The sequence below is a fragment of the Loxodonta africana genome, chromosome 8 (genome assembly GCF_030014295.1).
Source record: "Loxodonta africana isolate mLoxAfr1 chromosome 8, mLoxAfr1.hap2, whole genome shotgun sequence".
NCBI lineage: Eukaryota > Metazoa > Chordata > Mammalia > Proboscidea > Elephantidae > Loxodonta > Loxodonta africana.
In genome coordinates, this window is record NC_087349.1 from 36,879,648 (window position 1) to 36,904,068 (window position 24,421).

The 24,421-nt window shown below is 40.5% G+C and overlaps 1 long non-coding RNA gene across 1 annotated transcript in view; it reads right to left on the reverse strand.

Annotated features, from left to right (window-relative positions):
- Positions 1-15,128, reverse strand: part of LOC111749739 (uncharacterized) — a 30,908-nt gene extending 15,780 nt beyond the window's left edge. The window contains exon 1 of the long non-coding RNA XR_002784943.2: positions 987-15,128. This is a non-coding gene — a long non-coding RNA (uncharacterized LOC111749739). The remainder of the gene's footprint in view (positions 1-986) is intronic.
- Positions 15,129-24,421: the final 9,293 nt, after the last annotated feature.

Here is a 24,421-nt window from a genome sequence, read left to right on the forward strand (position 1 = left end):
TATTATGTGTCAGCTTGGCTAGGTTATGGTTCTCTGTGGTTTGGTAGACATTGGATTGTGTGCTCTTCCATAATGTGATATAATGTAATCACTTTCCATGATGTGGTCTAATGTGAGCAGCCAATCAGTTGAAAGGGGGTGTGGGCTACCTCCAATATATAACTGGATGTTCTGGCAAAGTGCTTTCTCTCTCTTTCAGTCTATCTCTCTCTTTCTATCTATCTCTCTCTTCATCCTCTGCTATTCTTATCACCTGATCTACCCTCTTGGGAAGTAAGACTGCAGAAGTCTCCAGCCTGCCACCCGACTTGCAGATTTTGAATTCACCAACCCCTGCAACCCCATGAGCCAGCAGAGGTATCCAGCCTGCTCTAGTTACTGGGGATCATGCTAATCTCATAGGTTTCTTGTAAGAACTAAGTGAGACCATTCATGTGCAGCGCTTAGCATTCTGCCTGAAACATGCAAAGTGTTCAGGGAGAGTTTATTGTTAGTAGTAATAATAAAATCAACGTAAATAAGATGACATTGAGAAACACTCAGAATGGCTAATGTCTCCCTAAGCCTGTTATGTTAGATATACAAATTTAATGGAAAAGAAAAGAAAAATTATGTTCTTATCAAAAGTCTCTATAATGGAACATCCAAAACAAAAGTAATGAGAATGTTCACACATTGTGAAGGATGTAATCAATGTCACTGAACAATTTATGTAGAAATTGTTGAAAGGAAACCTAAACTGCTGTGTAAAGCTTCCCTGAAAATACGATAAAATATTATTATTATTTTTAAGTCTATTATTTATATATTTGAAAGTGACATCATAGATTTAGGAAATTCAGAAGACTCTATAGGTAGTCAAGAAAATGCTTCACTTATTTCCAAATTCTGAACAATGAGTACACATGATTTCTACACTCAGAAAAAATATTTACTTAAAAAAGCACACGGCAACATATAATATTCAGAAAAATAGCTTATGGTACCGGCTGATGTGAACCCAGCAATGCGTTGTGTTTTCTGGGCTGGATTATTTCACATGTTTTACGTGAGGTATGTATGTCACGGACTACAGCTGGAACGTCACAGCTCTCAGTCACCCTGGGATAAATGAACTATGAGAAAAATCAGAAGATAAAAACATTATACATTACACTGTAACCCTACAACTCACACAGTTTTGAAAATTCTGAACAATAGCTCGCCAGGTTTACCTTTGGCACAGAGGCAATCTTTGCAGCTTTGGTTAATTGCTCAACAGCTTTCTTGTGAAGATTCACGTTTTGGAGAGCTACTGCAAAATGAAAATGACTCTCACAGAGCTGAAAGAGGAAACATCAAATTATTTAAAAAAATTTGTTTTTTTTGAGTAGCTAGCTTTTGGCTAATTTTAAACTGTAAAACAGAAGTTCTTTCTGCCTTTTTACCTACGTCACTGGTGAAGTTGGGTAAGTTGCTTCAGTCTCCCCAGTGCCATTGAGAATAGATGAGTCCAAAGACACACAGCCTGAAGCAAGCACACGATTCATGGATCACACCCTACATAGATGACAAACGGGACAGTCCCAAGCCTTCACTAATTTGGGAGTCTAGTTTGAAATGGCAGACACATTCTTTCATATTACAAACTAGCTTACAGATTGCTCTAGAAACATGGTACACTCTTTATGGGTTCCCAGATACCACAATTTAAAAAATTTTTGTTGTTAGGTGCCATCGATTCAGTTCTGACTCACAGCAATCCTATGTACAACGGAACCGAACACTGCCCAGTCCTGTGCCATCCTCACAATCATTGCTGTGCTTGAGCCCATTGTCCCAACCACCATGTCAATTCGTCTGCTTGAGGATCTTCCTCTTTTTCACTGACCCTCTACTTTACCAAGCATGATGTCCTTCTCCAGGAACTGGTCCCTCCTGATAACATCTTTTATCAGTCGGCTTAAATGCCTAACCATGTAAGAGCAAATCTCCTGGCTCCTGAGTAAAAAGATGTATTAACAGACAAAAGGACAGGCAGCATAGCTAAAAAAAAACCATGTCTGACCCCAGCAGTCTGTCTCCATGGTGATGTGCTAAACTACATAAAATTACACAGAAGTTCATTCTTAAAGTCTCAACCACTGCTATTTTTTTATATTTTCTGATGCTACAAGTTGTGTCACAATTTTAAAGTCTTTAAATGGATATACACTATGCATATTCTTCTGACACTACTGATTCTAAACCTACCTTTTATTATATCTAAAAAAGGCACTGGGCATCTAAAGCATTGAACCAAACAAAGAAGACACAACTCAATGGTCTGATTCAACAATGGAGGATTTTTTATAAATCCCTTCGTTTGGCCCAGGGTCTCCCTCCATCACGCTGCATTCACTCCTCAAGTTAAGATACGAAGTCAGAAGAGAGAGGAAAGCTTTTCACTAACTCTGCCTGTTGTGTCAAAGCTACATGGTGATATGAGGAGGAAAAGCAGGGGCCTGGATTCAGATCAGACTTCAGGGCCCAACTCAGAGGTCTTGCTTCTCTGGTAGAATCACTCAACACTTTATACTGCAGTTTCCCCATGAATAATAATAAAAAAAAAATGAACCAGGGTGAACCCCTGAGGCCCTTCTCATCTCTAACACTCTCTGTTCCTCTGATATTGCAGGTATCTAAGTGTGAGTCGGAAACTCTGGTGCTTCGTTAAGAGCTACGGCTGCTAACCAAAAAGCAGGCAGTTTGAATCCACCAGGTGCTCCTTGGAAACTATGGGGCAGTTCTACTCTGTCCCATAGGGTCACTAAGAGTGGGAATCCACTTAATGGCAGTGGGTTAAGTATGAGTCAGGATCGACAGCAACGGGCTTGGCTTGGGGCAAGTTCTAAGAAAGCTTCTGGGACTCAACTCAGGAATACTTTGAGTAGCAAGAAAAATTTACCTCTGCCATCCCCCCAAATCAAACAAACATAAAAAAAAAAGAAAAATCTGTAAAATATCTAATATCTACTCCTATTTATACTTAATATTTATTAACACTTTGGTGGAGGTCGTTAATAACCACCTTCTACTCAATTTTTTTTTTTTCTCACTAATCACCCTCCACCTCTCTGCAGGAACCCTCTTTATTTTTTGCTCACCTTTTGGGAAAGTCTTCCTTGGCTGGGCTCTTACCCCTAGTCTCATTCTCCTCCCACCTTTAGAACTGTTTGTATTTGATTCTAGCTTTGTACCTTTTCCCAACGTCTTCACTGTATATTCACCATAAAGTTTGACCTCATCTCTTCTGCTCTTCTCTTTGGAAATTCACTTGCTTCGAGAAATCATACTTTCTCATCTTTTAACCTATCATTTCCATGTTAAAGATTCTCCAGTTCATATTCTCAGGGCAAGTTTCTGCCTTAGTCACATAGGTACAGCTGTTATAGGACAGGTATTTATGTATCCTGGTATCTCCTCATTCTAATTTGTCCAAAATTAAATTCGTCATTTTTTTTCCTCCTCCATTTACCACGAGAAATCCAGGCCAGGTCACCGCTCCAAGCCAGTAGCCCCTAAAGCTTTGGGCATTTTTAATACTTTGCTGTGATTAAGAAGAAATCAGAGTGCCTCAGTTCAAATCTCAATTCAGCCACTTACTGACTTTGTAACATCAAGTTATTCAACCTTTCAGTTCCTCAGTTCCCTCATTTGTAAAATGATAATTACAAGAATTAAATTGTTAATATACTGTAAAGTGCTTAGCCCAGTATCTGTCATTTGCCAAGTACTCAGAAAATGATAGGTAACCAAGCAAAAAAAAGGAAGTATGCATTAACTCCAGAAAAGCAACAAGTTTTGCAAGAATGGAAATGTAATAATTATATACTATGTGTGGTTTGGCTGTGAGTAATAAGTATGTCATACTGATGTCAATATTGAATACAGACTTAGGCAAAAATTGTGAAATAACTACACTGGGGAAGGGTACATATATATATGTACAGCTAAAGTTGTGTGTGTGAGTGCGATATTCTGTGTGTGAGAGATGATGTAAGATGATCTTCAAGAGTAGAAAGCTGTCATGGATTAAACTGTGTCCCCCAAAATTCATATGTCAACTTAGGCCATGATTCCCAGTATTGTGTGGTTGTCCTCCATTTTGTGAGTGTAATTTTATGTTAAGGGGATTAGGGTGGGATTGTAACACCACCCTTATTCAGGTCACTTCCCTGATCCAAGGTAAAGGGAGTTTCCCTGGGGCAGGGCCTGCACCACCTTTTATCTCTCAAGAGATAAAACGAAAGGAATGCAAGCAGAGAGTTGGGGACCTCATACCACCAAGAAAGCAGCACTAGGAGCAGGGGGCATCTTTTGGACCTGGGCTCCCTACACCTGAGAAACTCCTTCACCAGGGGAAGATTGAGGACAAGGACCTTTCTCCAGAGCCGACAGAGAGAGAAAGCCTTCCCCTGGAGCAGAAGCCCTGAATTTGGACTTGTAATCTACTAGAGTGTGAGAAAATACATTTCTGTTTGTTAAAGCCATCCACCTGTGGTATTTCTGTTATGGCAGCACTAGATAACTAAGACAAAAGCCAACATGTAATGTCTATAATAGAAACTGCAAGAGGTACTAAATTATGCATGTTATCGATATGGGGTAAATACCAAGAAAAAAAGCATCAAATTAAAAGACTAGGAGCAGGAATCAGAGTTTGGGTGTGTTTGAGGACTACTTTTTTTTTCATTAGGAACCTTATAGTATTATTTGACTTCAAAAACGATGTACAACTATTTCAGTTTGATATGAATTTAAAAAACAATTCTTTAAATAATGTAGTATGTGTTTAGGGGTCATCTAAGTCCTGCAAAAATTTCTGATATTTGAAGATGGTATTATATGTAAATTCTTGAATTTCTACACTGTAACTTGTAGTCCCAGCTAAAATATAAACTGACATAGAAATTTTTAGGAAAATTCATGGTAAATTCATAACCAATGCCTAACAAAGGTAGGATATGCCTCTGAGGTAGCCTGAAAAGCAGACAAAACCAAAATCAAACCTGTTGCCATCAAGTAATTCCAACTCACAGTGACTCTACAGGGCAAAGTGGAACGGACACCATAGGGTTTCCAAGGAGCAGCTGGTAGACTGGAACTGCCAGCCTTTTGGTTAGCAGCCAAGATCTTAACCACGGTGTCACCAGGGCTCTGAAAGGCAGCCAGAGTCTTTGAAAAACATCTCCTCTCTCTGTCAAGAACAGAACGCTGGGTTGCAAGGACCCTAAATCTGACCTGCAATGTAACAAGCAGAGTTTCTTCAAACATAAATACTTATTTCAAACCACAGTCAAGCCCAACATTGTTTTGGTAATTAGTAAAAATAATTTTGGATAATAAACTCTCCTATTTGAACATGACATGGGCCTTTTCTCATTGTTTTATAGTATCTCTATCAGATATTGAAATAGTATTTATGAAAACAAATTATTTGTGAAGTATGTCGAATTCATGGATTAAAACTACAGCTTCAGCACAGCTCAGGCTGGTTTAAGATTCTTCTAAATATGTGCTGTCTGATACATTTAGATAGGTTTGTTATTCTTCCCTAAAACAAAAACTAACAGAATTTATGGTATTTAATAAAGGTGAGGGAATGCAAAACTTCCAACTGATAATTACCAGTAATTAATGGCTTAGGAGATGATTTGCTAAAATCAATTTGATGGTAGGGGGACTAGGAGAGCCTTAACTTGATAATGCCTTGGGGCCAATTTCTGCTTTAAGTTACAGTTTGTCCCAGTGAGCTTTTGCAATCATATCTCATACGCATGAAAACCCCACTCTCAGTTATCGAGCTCAGAATAGGTGAGGTGGCTTTCTGAGCAGGAGGAATACCATTAAGATACTAAGAGAAGTGATGGTTGGCAAAATGAAGAGTTAGCATCACTATAGAGGATACTCAGAAACTACCCTCCAAGTATATACTCAAGCACTCAACATAGCCTGAGTTCTACCTCTTCAATATCTTCCAGGGAAAAAAAATAAGTTAATCAAAACGATTATTCTAACCTGAGTATGTGAATAAATGGAAATCATGTGGAACAAAAAAGGGTGAATGCTTCTAAAATCAACACCGTTAATGCCTCCACAGAAAAGACAACAGGCTTCTTTTCACACAGGCTTTCACGTTCAGATTCTAAGTCACACTGATGAGCGTGTTTCAGGAGACTCACTTCAAAGAAGTTTGTTTTTTCAGATGTTTCTTTACCCTAATCTGTGAAATTGGGTTTTGAAATACTGTATCACAATGAATTATGAATCTTTAAACATTGCTTTCTTGTCTAAAAGCCACACTAGCTTGGCTCCTAATTCTTCCCCTTCTCAGTCTGTGAAACAGCATTAAAAGAACCCCAAACTGCCTCTGTGACCCCCACATTAAAATCTGCATCTGATTTAAGCTTAGACTCATAAATAAAAGGCTTTTCTTAAGGTTTAAAAGAATGAGATTCATTAACAAAGCAATTCATTCATACTTAGAGTCCCTGGGTAATGCAAACTATTAACATGCTACGCTGCTAACCAAAAAGTTGGAGGTTTGAGTCCACCCAAAGCCACCTCAGAAGAAAGTCTTGGTGATCTACCCCCAAAAAATCAGCCGTTGAAAACCCTATGAAACGCCGACACACATGGGGTTGCCATGAGTCAGAATCGACCTCAAGAAAACTCGTTTGGTTTTCTGGTTTTCATTCACATTTAATTCTCCAATTTGACTGCCCATTGAAAACACCTGGGAGCTTTACAAACTGCTTGTCTTGGGTAATTAAATTCCCCCAGATAGTCTGATGTACCACCTGCACGGAAGAACGTTTACAAGCTGGTCTGGCGAGTCTAATCTGCAGCCCCTTGTTGAAAAACACCGTTCTGGAGAACTGGTGTTCTCAGCACTATAAAGTTGACATTATGTTTATCATCCTCATTAGGTTGTGCACTCTTTGAGCAGGGTGGATTAATTTGGTTTTTTTCTCTGCTACTTTGACTTCCATCTTGTTCAATTCTGTACAAAGGTGAGTCCAACAGAATGAAGGTGAACTAATCATTTAAGGAATGCTTATTCTTAACACATTGTTTCTGATCCTTTACCATTGATTTTACTGAGTTATTAAAAAAAACAAAAGAATTCTACTTTGCATCCACCACAGAATACTTCTTAAGATGATAATAATTAATACAACTCAGTAATGATAATCATAATGTACACGTTGCACTTTTAGTTCTAGAAGTTCAATTCTAATTTCAAGAGTCACTTTATTACAACTCAAAATAATTCTCTTTGGCAAGAAAGTTAAAAATCACCAGCTGAGCTACAGGAACATCAGGGTCAGATATCTGGAATATATCCACTTGGTTTAGAATGTCCAGTAGTTCAGTGTAATGCTTAACAACCTATAAAATTGGAAGGCCAAAGAAAGAAGTTTAATAAATTCTCTAGTTTGGTCATATTGGTTTCTAGAATTTGACATTCATCCCTATAACTACCAGGGCAGAGCCTTATTTTAAGAGCATTGGGAAGTCTTTGAAGGATCTGAAGTATAAGAATGACATTGTTTCCTCACAGGAAAACTGGGAGAGGACTAGGAAGAAAACGCATGAGTTCAATTTTGGGTTCCTGAATTTGGTGTCTTTGAGCTATCCAAGTAGAAGTGTCAGTTTGTCAGGTGGCTGTGCTGTGAGAAGTGAGGTCAATTTTTAAGTCCCTACATAGAAAAGATAATTGAAGTGATGGGCAAGGAAGGAGTCTTGAGAGAGAGATGAGAATGAGAATAGGCAGGAGTTCCAACATGTATGGTCACATATAACAGAACTGCAACTAAAAGGGGAAGAACCTGTAATAAATACACTTTTAGTCCAATCTCTATCCATATCTCTAATTATTACCATATATAAAACTAAAAGTGGAATTACTTAAGGCCATTGGAAGTTTCTAGATTCATACTGACAAACAATTTTCCAGAAGGATTATACTAACTTACCTTCCCCCCTTCACCAGCATTAAATATGATCTTTGTCAACTTGATAAAAAACATTATCCCATTATCTCAGGCAACTGTATGAAATAATTTATATTGTGAAAGCACAGACAGTGTTGCTCTAGAAATAAGACCAAGAGACTTCCAAATGCAGAATCGTATTTAAACTGATATTATGTAGAAAACATGGTAAATATCTAATAAACTTGCTGAATCAAATTGAAATCAAAACGTAGTCATTTGTTTTCGGTCTTGTATCTAAAAAGCAATTGCAAAGGTTCCCATATCTGCTTCCTAGGCTGTGCTGAGGAGGTCCAAAGACTGCTCAGCTGGTTAGTTCAAGGAGGGCCTCTTAGAAGTCTTTCTGCCAACAAGAACTACCAGGAGGCTGCTCAAGGAAACTGAATAATGGCGGCTCCAAACTTAAAAAACCCTGGTGGTACAGAGCTTAAGAGTTCTACTGGTAACCAAAAAGTCAGTGGTTTGAATCCATCAGCTGCTCCTGGGAGAAAGATGTGGCAGTCTGCCGCAGTAAAGATTTACAGCCTTGGAAATCCTGTGGGGCAGTTCTACTCTGTCCTATAGGCTCACTATGACCAACTTGATGGCAACAAGTTTGTTTTCTTTTGCTTCAAAGCTGGGAACTTCAAAATCATTTTATTAATGTTTTTAATATTGCTTGGAAAATGTTGTTGTTAGGTGCTGTCAAGTTGGTTACAACTCATAGCGACCCCTACGTACACAGAAGGAAACATTGCTCGGTCCTGCGCCATCTTCACCATCCTTGTTGTGCTTGAGTGCATTGTTGCAGCCACTGTGTCAATCCATCTCATTGAGGATCTTCTTCTTTTTCTCTGACCCTCTACTTTACCTAGCATGATGTTCTTCTCCAGGGACTGATCTCTCCTGATAACGTGTCCAAAGTATGTGAGACATAGTCTCGCCATCCTTGCTTCTAAGGAGCATTCTGGTTGTACTTCTTCCGAGAAAGATTTGTTCATTCTTTTGGCAGTCCATGGTATATTCAATATTCTTTGCCAGAACCACAATTCAAAGGTGTCAATTCTTCTTCAGTCTTCCTTATTCATTGTCTAGCTTTTGCATGCATATGAGGCAATTGAAAACATCATGGCTTAGGACAAGTGCACTTTAGTCCTCAAGGTGACATCTTTGCTTTTCAAGACTTTAAAGAGATCTCTTACAGCAGATTTGCCCAGCTCAATGCATCTTTTTTTGATTTCTTGACTGCTGTTTTCATGGGTGTTGATTGTGGATCCAAGAAAAACGAAATCCTTGACAACTTCAATCTTTTCTCCATTTATCATGATTGCTTAGTGGTTGAGCTGTGAAGATTTTTGTTTTCTTTATGATGAGGTGCAATTCACACTGAAGGCTGTGGTCTTTGATTTTCATCAGTAAGTGCTTCAAGTCCTCTTCACTTTCAGCAAGCAAAGTTGTGTCATCTGCATATCACAGGTTGTTAATGAGTCTTCCCCCAATCCTGATGCCCCGTTCTTCTTTATATATATCAGGTAATTTGCTCAGCATTTAGATTGAATAGGTATGGTGAAAGGAAACAACTCTGACACACACCTTTCCTGACTTTAAACCATAGAGTATCCCCTTGTTCTGTTAGAACAACTGTCTCTTGATCTATGTACAGGTTCCTCATGAGCACAATTAAGTGTTCTGGAATTCCCATTTTTCACAATGTTATCCATAATTTGTTATGATTCACACAGTCAAATGCCTTTGTGTAGTCAAAGAATTAGACGAGGATATGGAACCAGAGATATCATTGCTGACGTCAGCTGAATCTTGGCTTAAAGCAGAGAATACCAGAAAGATGTTTACCTGTGTTTTACTGACTATGAAAAGGCATTCGACTGTATAGATCATAACATTGGATAACATTGCTTGGTAAATACCTGACATGTTTTTTCAACCAATTAGTATTAATTTGCATTTAAATTCATTGGTATGCACTCTATTTTCTGGTTACCGTAAGAATACAGCATCACACTCCTGAATGCACTGTGGTTACATTCAAAGTTCAAAGACTTTGGGCTTCAACATCTAATATTAATGTCAATACATCAGGGCTCATTCCAATTTATATCATTCTGATATGAACATACATAATTATTTTTCTTAAAAGAATATCACAATTTCTTATACTGGATTTATTTTTAACCAGATCCACTAGAGATATAGAGTGGAAGGACATTTCTTACCTGGACCATGTTTTAAAATAGATTCCTGCTCTGTATGCTACCTGCAGATCCCATGCTATCTCCAGCTCTCAACCACTTCACCTTGCACATGTCATTATAATACTCTGATATTATAATCCCCCACACGTGTGTCAGTTTCTCGTATTGTGAGGGCTTGCGTGCTGCTGTGATGCTGGAAGCTATTCTACCAGTATTCAAATACCAGCAGGTCACCCATGGCAGACAGGTTTCAGCTGAGCTTCCAGGCTAAGACAGACTAGGAAGAAGGGCCTGGCGGTCTATGTCTGAAAAGAATTAGTCAGTGAAAACCTTACGAGTAGCAGTAAAACGTTGTCTGAAATATTGCCGGAAGATGAACCCCTCGCTCAAAATACAACTGGGGAAGAGCTGCCTCCTCAAAGTAGAGTCGACCTTAATGACGCGGATGGAGTCAAGCTTTCAGGACCTTCATTTGCTGATGTGGCACGACTCAAAATGAGAAGAAATAGCTGCAAACATCCATTAATGATTGGAACTTGGAATGTATGAAGTGTGAAACTAGAAAAATTGGAAATCATCAAAAATGAAATGGAACACGTAACAATCGATATCCTAGGCATTAGTGAGCTGAAATGGACTGGTATTGGCAATTTTGAATTGGACAATCATATGGTCTACTACATCAAGAATGACAAATTGAAGAAGAATGGCACTGCATTCATCACCAAAAAGAACATTTCAAGATCTGTCCTAAAGTACAATGCTTTCAGTGATAGGATAATGTACATACGACTACAATAAAGACCAGTTAATACAACTATTATTCAAATTTATACACCAACCACTAAGACCAAAGATGAAGAAATTGAAGATTTTTACCAGCGTCTGAAGCCTGAAATTCATCAATCATGCAATCAGGATGCATTGGTAATCACTGGTGATTGGAATGTGAAAATTGGAGACAAAGAAGGATTGGTAATTAGAAAGTCTGCCCTTGGTGATAGAAACGATGCCAGAGATTGCATGATAGAATTTTATGAACCAACAACTTCTTCACTGCAAATACCTTTTTTCGCCAACATAAATGGTGACTATACACGTGCACCTGGCCAGGTGGAATACACAGGAATCAAACTGACTACATCTGTGGAAAGACATGATAGAAAAGCTCAATATTATCAGTCAGAACAAGGCCAGGGGCTAAGTGTGGAATCGACCATCAATTCCTCATATGCAAGTTCAAGTTGAAAGTGAAGAAAATTAGAACAAATCCACGAGAGCCAACATATGACCTTGAGTATATCCCACCCGAATTTAGAGACCATCTCAAGAATAGATTTGATGGGTCAAACACTAATGATCGAAGACCAGATGAATTGTGGAATGACATCAAGTACACCATACACAAAGAAAACATAACCCAAAAACCCAGTGCCGTCCAAGATGTCATTAAAAAGACAGCAAAGAAAAAGACCAAAACAGATGTCAGAAGAGACTCTGAAACTTGTTCTTGAATGCAGAGTAGCTAAATCAAAAGGAAGCCATGATGGAGTAAAAAAGCAAAATAGAAGATTTCAAAGGGCAGCTCGAGAAGACAAAGTACTATAATGACATGTGCAAAGACCTGAAGGTAGAAAACCAAAAGGGAAGAACACACTCTGTATTTCTCAAGCTGAAAGAACTGAGTGAGTTGTATCATTGAAGGATTCTATAGGGGAAATATTAAACAACACAGGAAACATCAAGGGAAGGTGGAAGGAATCCATGGTGTCACTATACCAAGAAGAACTGGTCGACGTTCAACAAATTTCAAGAAGTACCATATGATCAGGAACTGATGGTACTGAAGGAAGAAGTCCAAGTTGCACTGGAGGCGTTGGCAAAAAACAAGGCTCCAGGAATTGACAGAATACCAACTGAGATATTTCCAGAAATAGATGCAGCACTGGAAATGCTCACTCATCCATGCCAAGAAATTTGGAACACAGCTACCCGGCCAACAGACTGGAAGAGACCCATATTTATGCCCATTCCCAGGAAAGGTGGTCCGACAGAATGCGGAAATTATCAAACAATATCATTAATATCAAATGCAAATAAAATTTTGCTGAAGATCATTCAAAAGTGGCTCCAGCATTATATCAACAGGGAACTACCAGAAGTTCAAGCCAGATTCAGAAGAGGATGTGGAATGAGGGATATCATTGCTGATATCAGATGAATCTTGGCTGAAAGCAGAGAATACCAGAAAGATATTTACCTCTGTTTTATTGACTATTCAGAGCCATTTGACTATGTGGATCATAACAAATTATGGGTAACACTGAAAAGAAAGGGAATTTCAGAACATTTAATTGTGCTCAAGAGGAACCTGTACATAGATCAAGAGATAGTTGTTCAAACAGAACAAAGGGATACTGCGTGATTTAAAGTCAGGAAAGCCGTGTGTCAGCGTCGTATCCTTTCACCATATTTATTCACTCTGTATGCTGAGCAAATAATCCCGAAAGTTGGACTAACTGAAGAAGAACAGGGCATCAGGATTGGAGGAAGACTCATTCACAACCTTAGATATGCAGATGACAAAACCTTGCCTGCTGAGAGTGAAGAGGACTTGAAAGCACTTACTGATGAAGATCAAAAACCACAGCCTTCAGTATGGATTTCGTCTCAATATACAGAAAACAAGAATCCTCACAACTGGACCAATAAACTACATCATGATAAATTCAGATAAAGTTGAACTTGTCAAGGATTTCATTTTGCTTGGATCCACAGTCAACACCCATGAAAGCTGCCGTCAAGAAATCAAAAGATGCATTGCATTGGGCACATCTGTTGCGTGAGATCTCTTTGAAGTGTTAAAAAGCAAAGATGGCACTTTAAGGACTAAGATGCGCCAGACCTAAGCCATGGTGTTTTCAATTGCTTCATATGCACATGAAAGCTGGATAATGAATAAGGGCGATTGAAGAACTGATGCCTTTGAATTATGCTGTTGGCAGAGAATATTGAATATACTGTGGACTGCCAGAAGAACGAACAAATCTGTCTTGGAAGAAATACAACCAGAATGCTCCTTAGAAGCAAGGATGACAAGACTTCGTCATACGTACTTTGGATATGTTATCAAGAGGGACCAGTTCCTGGAGAAGCAGATCACGCTGGGTAAAATAAAGGGTCAGCGAAAAAGAGGAAGACCCTGAAGAGATGGGTTGACACAGTGGCTGCAACAATCGGCTCAAACATGGCAACAATTGTGAGGGTGGCCAGGATTGGGCGGTGTTCGTTCTGTTGTACCTAGGGTGGCTATGAGTCAGAATTGACTTGAGGGCCAACAACAACTACTTCACTCAAAGGGCAAAACGTCTACTTCTGTAGAAAGTGAAGTACCCCAACGTCTACTGTCAACTAAGCTTGTGGTCTCTGCCTTCTACACACTTGCTCCAGCACTCGTTAGGCTCAGTTGCTTCGAGTTTACAGCTTCACGTTATATAACTGCTTCTAGTTGTTTTTTAGAGAGTTGGTAAAAGCTTAGACTCTAGAGTGGGACTGCTTGCGCTTGAATGCCAATAGCACCCCTTTACCAGTTGCCACGGAGCTGGTTCTGACTCGTGGCGACCCCAGGTGTGTTAGAGTAGAGCTGTGCTTCCTGCGGTTTCCAATGGCTGATTTTTTGGAAATAGACCACCAGGCCTTTCTTCTTAGGTGCCTCTGGGTGGACTTGAATCTCCAACCTTCCGTTTAGCAGCCAAGCTCTTTAATCATTAATCGTTTGTACTACCCACAGACTCCAGTATTACCCATTAAAACCTATATAACCTCAGAAAAGTTATTTAGCTTGTCAAGTGCCTCAATTCCTTCCTCTGTAGGCAAGGATGTGTACACAAGGACGTTTAATAGTACCTACCTCACATATAGGGTCGCTATGGTCAGAATCGACTCGACGGCACTGGATTTTTTTACCTCACATAAGGAATTAAGCAAGCACTGGAAGTGTTAACTGTCTGCCTCGGAGAGGTAATTGAGGAAGTTCTGAAAGTGTTAATCATCATCACCATTTTGCTTGGTTTTGCCAGTGTTGTTGCTATTTCGCTTTTGTTTTGGGGGGGAAATGTGATTTGCAACTCCAGTTTACAATACAGCCAGGGTGGGAATAGTGTTTCTTTCTAGTTCAGCAGCAGCCAGCTGACTCATAGTGTTAGCTTGGTGCACCCTGGCTTGCCAAAGCATAGGCAAGGCTCCTGTGACTCTGTGGTGCTCATTTCCCCGAAACTATACATGACACTATATAATCACTCAAGGCCACAGGTTTTCTCTGTGTATGTTGTTGCTGTGTACTTGTGGAGTCAGCTCCAGCTCACAGAGACCCCACACGACAGGGTAGAACTGCCCCAAAGGATTTCCTTACTTGTAATCTTTGCAGAAGCAGATTGCCAGGTCTTTCTCCTGTGGAACCCTTGGGTAGGTTCCAACCTTTCAGTTAGTAGCTAAGAGCTTACTCCTTTCTGCCACCCAGGGCTCTGTGCACACACACCAGCAAAGTGTGAGTCTGCATATAAAACTCAGTTCTCTCTGTGTCTCTCCTTCTCTCTTTGTCTTTCTCTCTCACCTCTCTGCTGGGTAAATGGAGAACGACTTTTGCTGGGAGACCAGTTGGAAAACTAACGCAACCAGCCCGGGCATGGGGCCATCTGGGGTGAAGTATAGAAACGGGAAATCCTGCAGTTTTAGCAGTGACAATCATAAACAGTACATTTTACACGTTTTTAACGCACCTTTATAAAAGACTCTGGGAGCGGAGCCAGGGGCTAAGAGTTCCCGGATCCAAAGGGCGGGGAGGGTTTGGTGGGCCGTGGAGGGCCGAGGTGCCCGCCCGCCCTTGGGTGCAGCACCCTCCAGCAGCCCCAGCGCGAGGGTTACCTTCGTCCAGGAGCGCGCGCGCTCGCCGCCCAGGGCCCCGCGCAGCGCCGCCCAGGCCGCGTCCTGCAGCTGCCTCCGCGATGACGGCCTCGCCCACGGCGCCAGACTGGACGACCGGCTGGACAAGAAGGACACCTGACCCGCCGAGGTGGGACCCAACCGCGGGTATCGAGAAGCCGCCATGCTTCGGGTAGCGAGAGAGAGGACCGGGCTCCGGATAGTCATTGTCATATCCCTTTTAGGCGCCTCCATGAGCATCACAAAGGGACGCAGCGCCCCTCGAGGAGGCCACCTCGACTCCAAAGGCAAGGCCCGTGCTGCCACCCTAAATTCTAAACTAACAAGCAAGTAAACAAAACTCTTTCCTCTAAGCATCCCTCCAAGCATCAGTACCCAAAAACCACTTTAGGTCTTACTGCTACCCCTCCGTTGTATTAATAACAAAAGACTAACGATTGTTTTCCGCTTCCAATGGACTCTTGTGTTCCAGAAACTACTCCCTCCCCGGGACACCCAGGTGTTAGTTACTTAAAAGCTTTCCCTTCATTGTTGGTCTTTCGGTGTTGATTGCCCCAGACCACCTAAACCTTGGTTAAACTCTGAATGTCTGCTCTGTTTTCAGCCAGGACCCTGACTGATACACCCATATTGCCTGAAATTCTTCACTTTAGTTATTATACAGTCTGAAATTCACCCATTAGCAATAAGCTTCATATTTAAAACGCAGATACTTCCACATGGGTGGGCACTCACTGCTACCCAAATTAGAATGGCTCCATCAAGTTGATTTTTCCTAAAACCTAAGAGAGCTCCTTCAGAGGGTAGCAGCTGTAGGGTCATCAGTTAATGCTGGAGGATAAGGTACTTGAGGAGAACAGTCCTGTATGGCATGCCAAGTAGGAGGTGCTAATCACTGAAGGTAGTATGGACTTCATGGGAACGCAAACAAAAACCAAACCAATCACAGTAGAGTTTGTTCTGACTCATGGCAGGCCCATGTATTTCAAAGTAGAACTGAGCTCCATAGTGTTTTCACTGACTTGGACCTTTTAGAAGTGAAGTAGATCACCTTGCCTTTGTTCCAAGTCACCTCTGGATGGATTCAGACCCCCAACCTTTGGTTAGTAGCTCAGTGCTTAACTGTTTGTGCCACCCAGGGACTCATGGGCACCAGGACAATAAAAAGGAGCTTGAGGCTCAAAGAATCAATTACATTCTTACTTTACCAGATCTGGTCTGAGTAGTTATGGATATTTGATTTGTAAAGTCAGGGAAAGAAATCATAGGTTATGATGCAAACACTAAGACATTACTGTAAAAGATTGTAAGCCAAAATGAAGAATTGAAAAGCTAATTAAGTCTACCCAAATTTGCCAAGCCTTTGGTAGCCTCCATTCATAACCTACAGTAAAACGTAGTACTCTCTATTCCCATCTGCTGTTGTCTCTATATCCCACACATTAGGGGTCCCCTCAGATTCTTTCCTGTCTCACTTCACCTCCCCAGAACTCTCCCCTACAACCAAACCACAACAGATCCTTCAAAAAAAAGACTATTTTCTGATCTGTTGGAACTAAAGAAGAAATGTTGGCTCTCGCTGTAATTTATCCTAAACATCAAAAGTTCTTTGATAAAATTCTGTCTAAACTGTCAATAAACTAATGAGTGTGTCATACAAAAAATAGAGAGAAAAAAGAAGACTTTATTTGTTAATAAGACAAGGCTGTTGGTTGTCTTGTCTTTGGAATTTTCTATTTCTCTAGAGTTAGCTGTTTCGGATCTTCTTTTCTAAGCCACAAAACACAGAATCCAACCTCCTTGTTGACATCAGAGCAGTTTCCAGTTGCATCTGAAGAATTACACAATGTTTGATTTTTACAGTCCAGGAAGCTCATGAGCTCATGAACATCTTCAGTTCCTAAAAACAAATTAAAAAACGCATAAAGAAAAACAGGGAAATACATTTATTGGCTGACATATCCATCTAGTCAAGACTGCAAATATAAAACTTTGTGCAAAATTATCAGTGGAAAATGACCCGTAGTAACAAAATAGTTTTTAATCAACTTTAAAAATGTATTTTCAAAAGGAACTGACAGGGACTGCAGGTTCTGACTTGATGTGGAAGACTGGCTGACCTCTCTTTTGACTGAATAAGCCTAGCGTTATTGGTTGGTTCAAGGGGAAAGACCAGTGCTGGACTTACTGCCAGTCCAGACAGGTGGGGGCCCCAGGGTCTCGTAAAGCTTAAGTGTACTTTCTCAGGAGGTAGGTAGCTTACACCACTCCATTCCTAACTGAAATTCAAGCCAAGAACCTCCTCTATCCTCTGCTTTCAGCTGTCTAACCCAGGGACCAATTTGGAAGATAACATCAACATCTTTCACATAACTTTTTTCTGATTTTATTTTCCTTCTCTTGGATTGCCTTAGTAATCATTTAGCTTAAAAAACAAAATCTTAAAACATTTTTTGAGATATAAATAAATTAAATGTACCATATTATTATTTTTTTCCTCCTTTTATTGTACTTTAGGTGAAGGGGAAACCCTGGTGATGTAGTGGTTAAGAGCTCGGCCGCTAACCAAAAGGTCAGCAGTTCAAATCTACCAGGTGCCCCTTGGAAACTCTATGGGGGCAGTTCTACTCTGTCCTGCAGGGTCGCTATGAGTCAGAATTGACTCAATGGCAATGGGTTTTTTTTTTTTTTTGGTTTGGATGAAAGTTTCCAGAGCAAAGTAGTTTCTCATTAAACAATTAATATACACATTGTTTTGTGACAATGGTTGCCAACCACATGACATGTCAACACTCTCCCGTTCTCTACCCTGGGTTCCCCATGACCAGGTTTCCTGTTTCCTCCTGCCTTCTCGCACTTGCCCCTGGGTTGGTGGGCCCGTTTAGTCTCATTTTGTTTTATGGGCCTGTCTAATCTTTGGCTGAAAGGTGAACCTCAGGAGTGACTTCAGTACTGAGTTAAATGACTGTCTGAGGGCCATATTCTCCGGGTTTCTTCAGTCTCTGTCAGGCCAGGAAGTCTGGCCTTTTTTTGTGAGTTAGAATTATGTTGCACATTTTTCTCCAGCTCTGTCCCAGACCCTCTATTGTGGTCCCTGTCAGAGCAGTCAGTGGTGGTAGCCGGGCAGCATCTAGTTGTGCTCAACTCAGTCTGGTAGAGGCCTTGGTAATTGTCATCCATTGTCTTTTGGACTAATCTTTCCCTGTGTCTTTGGCTTTCTTCATTCTCCTTGGCTTCAGATGGGGTGAGACTATGGAGTATCTCAGATGGCCACTCACAAGCTTTAAAAAACTTAAAATATTTTAAAGCAAGTTTTAAGTTTCCTTATATGTTCAGAACAAGGAAAAAATAGAGAGGTTGGGTAGAAGAGCATAAGAAGGAGGAAGAGGAGGAAGAAAAAGGAAAAAAAGGGAATGGCTGCTTTCTGACTTGCCTTTTTCTCCCACTAATACACAGCACTTATCACCATGGAGTCCCTGGGTGCTGCCTAACGGTTAAGAGCTCAGCTGCTAACTAAAATGTTGGTAGTTTGAGTGCACCCAGAGACACCTAGAAAGGAAGGCCTGGTGATCTACTTAAAAAAAAAAAAATCAGTCACTGAAAACCTTGCGGGGCACAGTTTTACTCTGACACATGTAAAGTCGCCAGAAGTGAATTGACTGCAACTGCTTTTGTCATCATAATGGTGGGAACATAACATGCATGAGAGAGAGAAGGTCCCACAATGTATATCATCAGTCACAAGCTTTCTCCTAGTCTCTTATCTCCACCTGCCTACGTACTAGATTATTTCTCCTTGGATATCTTACTGTCCTTCAAAGTCACCATTTCTAAAATCAGTGTAACTGGCTTCATCGCCAAACAAGCTCCCTTCCCCTGCCATTTCTGTCAATGACACCACGCTTTCTAAATCCTTCAGCTTAACCCTCATGCTTAGAAACCCTGGTGGCGTAGTGGTTAAGTGCTATGGCTGCTAACCAAAAGGTCAGCAGCTCAAATCCACTAGGCGCTCCTTGGAAACTCTATGGGGCAGTTCTACTCTGTCCTATAGGGTCGCTATAAGTTGAAATCGACTTGGCGGCAACAGGTTTGGTTTGTTTTTAACCCTCGTGCTGTCATTGACTCCTTTTCCCTCTGTACCCTCACACCATCAAGATTTCATCTTCCTGGTCATATTGCTCTCCTCCATCCCTTTCCATTCTTCACCTAGCCAGGCCCTTATCATTTTAAGGGCACCTGAAGTTCTAAAGATAACTCCAGTAACTTTATTGGCTAATTGGTTCCATCCTGATTGGTTACTCTGAACTGAAAAGAGAAATTTCTGAAGGGGAGAAACTTAAAAGGAGGTTAAAATAGTAATAGTTATAACCATAAGAGTTAATATTTCTTGAGCACTTAATATTGTCAGGTACTTCTTAAAAGACCTTTATAGGAATAAACAGGTTTAAGGCTCACAATAAAACTCCACGAAACGGACGTTCTACGTACCGTACTTATGATAGGTAGAGAAACAAGAGGGGAAAAATAAGATTTTTCATGATGAACTGGGAATTAGAAGACCTGGATTCAAGGTCTTGAAATCATTATTTGCAGAGTGAGAGAGTAGAGGAAATAATTTCTAAGTTCCCTTTCTCGGAAATAATCTATGATTTTACCTTGTAGCTGAGATGAGAAATAGAAAGGAAATCCTGAAATTCTACAAATTTCTTTCTATTCTCAAGGAATCATTTATAAAGAAACAGGAACTCATTCATTCAAGAAGTGTTGGTAAAGCACCTCTTTTTGTTTGCTTCAGCACTTCCCTCACAACTGCTAAAGTCTTACCTGAAGCAGATAGCAGGCCCAAAAGGAGAAGAGCTAAGAAAAGGTTGTGAGTCTTCATTGCAAGGTAGTTCTGAAACAAGCCGGTGTATCAAAAAGATAAACCAATAGAAATGGAATGATTTTAGAATCAGAATTCCTGCATTTAGAGATGTTCATGGGTGAATAGGACTCCACATGCTTAGTCTCTCTCAGACTTGTGGGGGGCCAACTCCCCACAGCCTCTGACCACTTCCCATTGCTCAGAACCTATTATGACATGCGCAAGCCTTTATTACATCTTCACAACACTTCTTGCTCTTCCATTTCCCCTACACTGTCTCTGTGACCCATCATCAAGGCTTACCTCTGGGCCTCTTGCCACTTAAAAGATCTCTAGCTTGATGGCCCCCCTAGTACCTCCTTACCTGACACGTTTTCCACTCCTTCCACACAGAACAGCTCCTTCCCTTATTCCTCCTACCTCCTCTCCTAGTCTGGACATCATGTTCACTGAGACCTATGCCATCCTCAATACTTCCGTGAGGTTGTTAGCAAACCTGAATCTGCAACTCAACTTTCCTCCTGCTCTAATTTCAGCCAAAAGGGTTGTAGATTGTCAAGCAATTATGCTAATGGCTCACTTTCATCTTCTTTCAATTTAGCCCTTGTCAGAAGCTCTCTCCTTAGAAAAGGGACTACATCTTCTCTGACCCTGTGCCTAGCACAGTGTCTTAGCATGGAAAGCACTCACAGAAGTTTGTTGAACTTTCCCCTCACTTTTTTTTGTTACTCTTTTATGACTCCTTTCACCATGGCTGTTCATATCAGAAGTTACCCATCTTTCCCTTTTACACAGGGACTACTTAAAAACCTTCACTCACCTCTTTTCCTGAAACTATTGAGCTATCAGGTGTATATTTCTTAATCTCACCTCCTAGCCACGTTAGAATATCTGTCTTTACCTCTATCCTTTTTTAGCTTTATTTTAGGAAGAAATATCACTTCTTCCTTCAGAAACTCTCATCTTGCTGTGTTTTCTCTCCGTTCGCTTTCTGCCGTTTCCCTCAATCTCAGATTTCAGGATCTCATTTCTTCCTCTAAGGTCATATGTTTAAGGATTAGTTCTCACTGTAGTTGGGAAAAGAAAAAAACAAACAAAACAGAAAACTCCCCTTGACCCTGCCTGACCTCAAGGAGAAGTCCAATTTCACATGGACTAGTGATTAGAATTAATGGCTCAGGTACATGTCCCTCCCCACTACCTGTTCTCTCTAGGCCCCTGCAGTGTAAAATATGCTCCCTCATTCTATCGAACTGACTCTCAAGCTTCACCCATGAATAAACAAATCTCAGAAGTTATTCATAGTTTTCATACTCCTCGATAACTGTAACTTTTTTTGTATGTGTGGTAAATCTGTATTGTCTTAGTTATTTAGTGCTGGTATAACAGAAATACCACAAGTGGGTGGCTTTAACAAATAGAAATTTATTTTCTCACAGTTTAGAAGGCTAGAAATTTGAGTCCAGGGTGCCAGCTGTAAGGGAAGGCTTTCTCTCTCTCGGCTCTGGAGGAAGGTCCTTGTCTCTTTGAGATTCTGCTCCTGATAGATCTTCATGCGGCTTGGCATCTCTCTTCCCCCATCTCTGCTCTACTCGCTTGTTTAATCTCTTCTACATCTCAAAAGAGATTGACTCAAGATAAGCCCTACATTAATCCTGCCTTACTAACATAACAAAGACAAGCCAATCCCAAATGGAGTTATAACCACAGGCACAGAGGTTAGGATTTACAATACATATTTTTGGGGGATGTAATTAAATCCATTATATATGTATATATGTATATACATATATAATAAAACATTTGTCATTTCAACATTTCTTACGTGTACAGTTTAGTGACACTAATTGCATTCATCATGTTGTGCCACCATTACTGCTATCCAACAACTAACTTTTGGCACTACTGACCATCCACCTTTAGAACTCTTATTTCTTTCCTGGTTTTTCTTCTACCCTCTGAACGTGAACGTGCCTTCTAAGTCTCCTTTTCAACCTCTTCATCTCAAAGGTTCCTAGGTGGCACAAATGGTTTGTACTTGACCACTGACCTAAAGGTTGATGATTTGAACCCACCCAGTTGTGCTGTGGAAGAAAGGCCTGGCAATCTGCTTTTGTAAAGATTACAGCCAAGAAAATGGTATGGAACAGTTCCACTTGGTAACACATGAGGTCACCATGAGTTGGAATCAACTCAACAGCAACGGGTTTGAGTTTTTTGTTTGTTTGTTTGCTTCCTTCTTTTCAAGGAAAGTCCTCGAGGTTTAGTCTTCACACCTGTGCTCTTTGCTTTCTACCCCTTTCCTAGAAACCTCACACACTTGCTGGTACAAGTACCACCTTTTGTATAAACTCCAAAAATTTAAATATACACCTCCAGACCAGATCCCTTTCCCCAATGTCCCTCACCTTCATCTGCTTATATCCCATAACTTTTTCCAGACCAACAGGATTAAATTCGTACTCAACGGTGGCCAAATAGACCACAGATATTTGTAGGCTGATATCATCTTGGATTGCAAGTGCTTCAGACATTCCTGCAGAGGGACAAGAAGTTGTTCAATGTTGGGTGTAGATGGTTAAGGCAACATTTTGTATAACTTTACAGTCTGTCTTTCACTGGAAATTAATGACAAGTCCTTCACACAAGTTATGCACAGATGTTTTATTTTTAATAGATTTTATTTTTAAGAGCAGTTTTTAGGCTTACAGAAAAATTGCACAGAAAGTAAAGAGAGCTCCTATACACCCCTCTCCCACTTGCACACTGTTTCTCCTATTAACATCTTGCATTCCCGCAGTATATTCCCACGGTGTGTTTGTTACAGTTGATGAACCAATACTGATACATTGTTAACTAAAGTTCACAGCATACATTAGGGCTTACTGTCTGTGTTGTACAATCTTATGGGTTTTGGCAAATGCGTGATGTCATGTGTCTACCATTACGATGTCATATGGCAAATTATTTCACTGCCCTAAAAATGCCCTGTGCTCCACCTAATCACCCTTCTCTCCGTTCTACTCCCGAAAACCCTGGCAACTACTGATCTTTTTACTGTCTCTGTAGTTTTGTTTTTCCTTGATGTCATATAGTTAGTTTTTCAGACTGGCTTCTTTCACTTAGCAGCATGTGTTTAAAATTCCTTCATGTCTTTTTGACGTAGCTTGACAGCTGTTTCTTTTTATTGCTGGATAATGCTTCATTGTGTGGATACACAACGGTTTGTTTATCCATTCACCTACTTAAGGGTATCTTGGTTGCTTCCAGTTTGGGGCAATTATAAATAAAACCGGCATAAACATTCAAGTGCAGGTTTTTATGTTTATGTGGACATACATTTTCAACTCATTTGGATAAATACCTAAGATCATGATTTCTGGATCGTATGATACAATTCTGTTTAGCTTTATAAGAAACTGCCAGTCTCTTCCAAAGAAAGTACATTTTTGTTTTTTGGTTTGTTTTTTATTGTGGTTTGGGTGCTACAGAGGAAATTAGTTTCTCATTCAACAATTTATACATAGATTGTTTTGTGACATTGGTTGTAATCCCTGCCATGTGTCAACATTCTTCCCTTCCATACCCCAATTCCCTGTTTCCATCCTGCCATTATTCCTGTCCCTTCCTGCCTTCCCATCATTGCTTTTGGGCAGGTGTTGCCCTTTTGGTCCCATGTACATTATTGAACTAAGAAGCACATTTCTCATGTGTTATTGTTCGTTTTATAGACTTGTCTGATCTTTGGCTGGGAGTCCTGGTGGTGGAATGGTTAAGACCTATGGCTGCTAACCAAAAGGTCAGCAGTTCAAATCCACCAGCCGCACCTTGGAAACCTATGGGGCAGTTCTACTCTGTCCTATAGGGTCACTATGAGTCGGAATCAACTCAAAGGCAAAGGATTAATTTTTGACTGGTTTTGGGAGTTCTTCCAGTTTCTGTCAGACCAGAAAGTGGTTTTTTTTTTTTTTTTTGTGTGTGTGTGTGTGTGTGTGTGAATTTGAATTTTGTTCTACATTTTTCTCCCACTCTGTCTGGGACCCTCTATTGTGATCCCTGTCAGAGGGGTTGGTGGTGGTAGCTAGGCAACATCTAGTTCTTCCGGGCTCAGGCTGGTGGAGGCTATGGTACTTGTGGTCCTTTAGTACTCTGGATTAACATTTCTCTTGTGTCTTTGATTTTCTTCATTGTCCTTTGCTCTGGGCAGGATGGGACCAGTAGATTTATCTTAGATGGTTGCTTGCAAGCTTTTAAGACCCCAGACGGTACTCACCAAAGTCGGATGTGGAACATTTTCTTTATGAACTTTGTTATGCCTGTTGACCTAGATGACCCCCTCGACCGTGATCCCCAGCCTTCACCCCCGGTAACTCAGCCCCTCAGGTTGTTTGGATGTGTCTATGAAG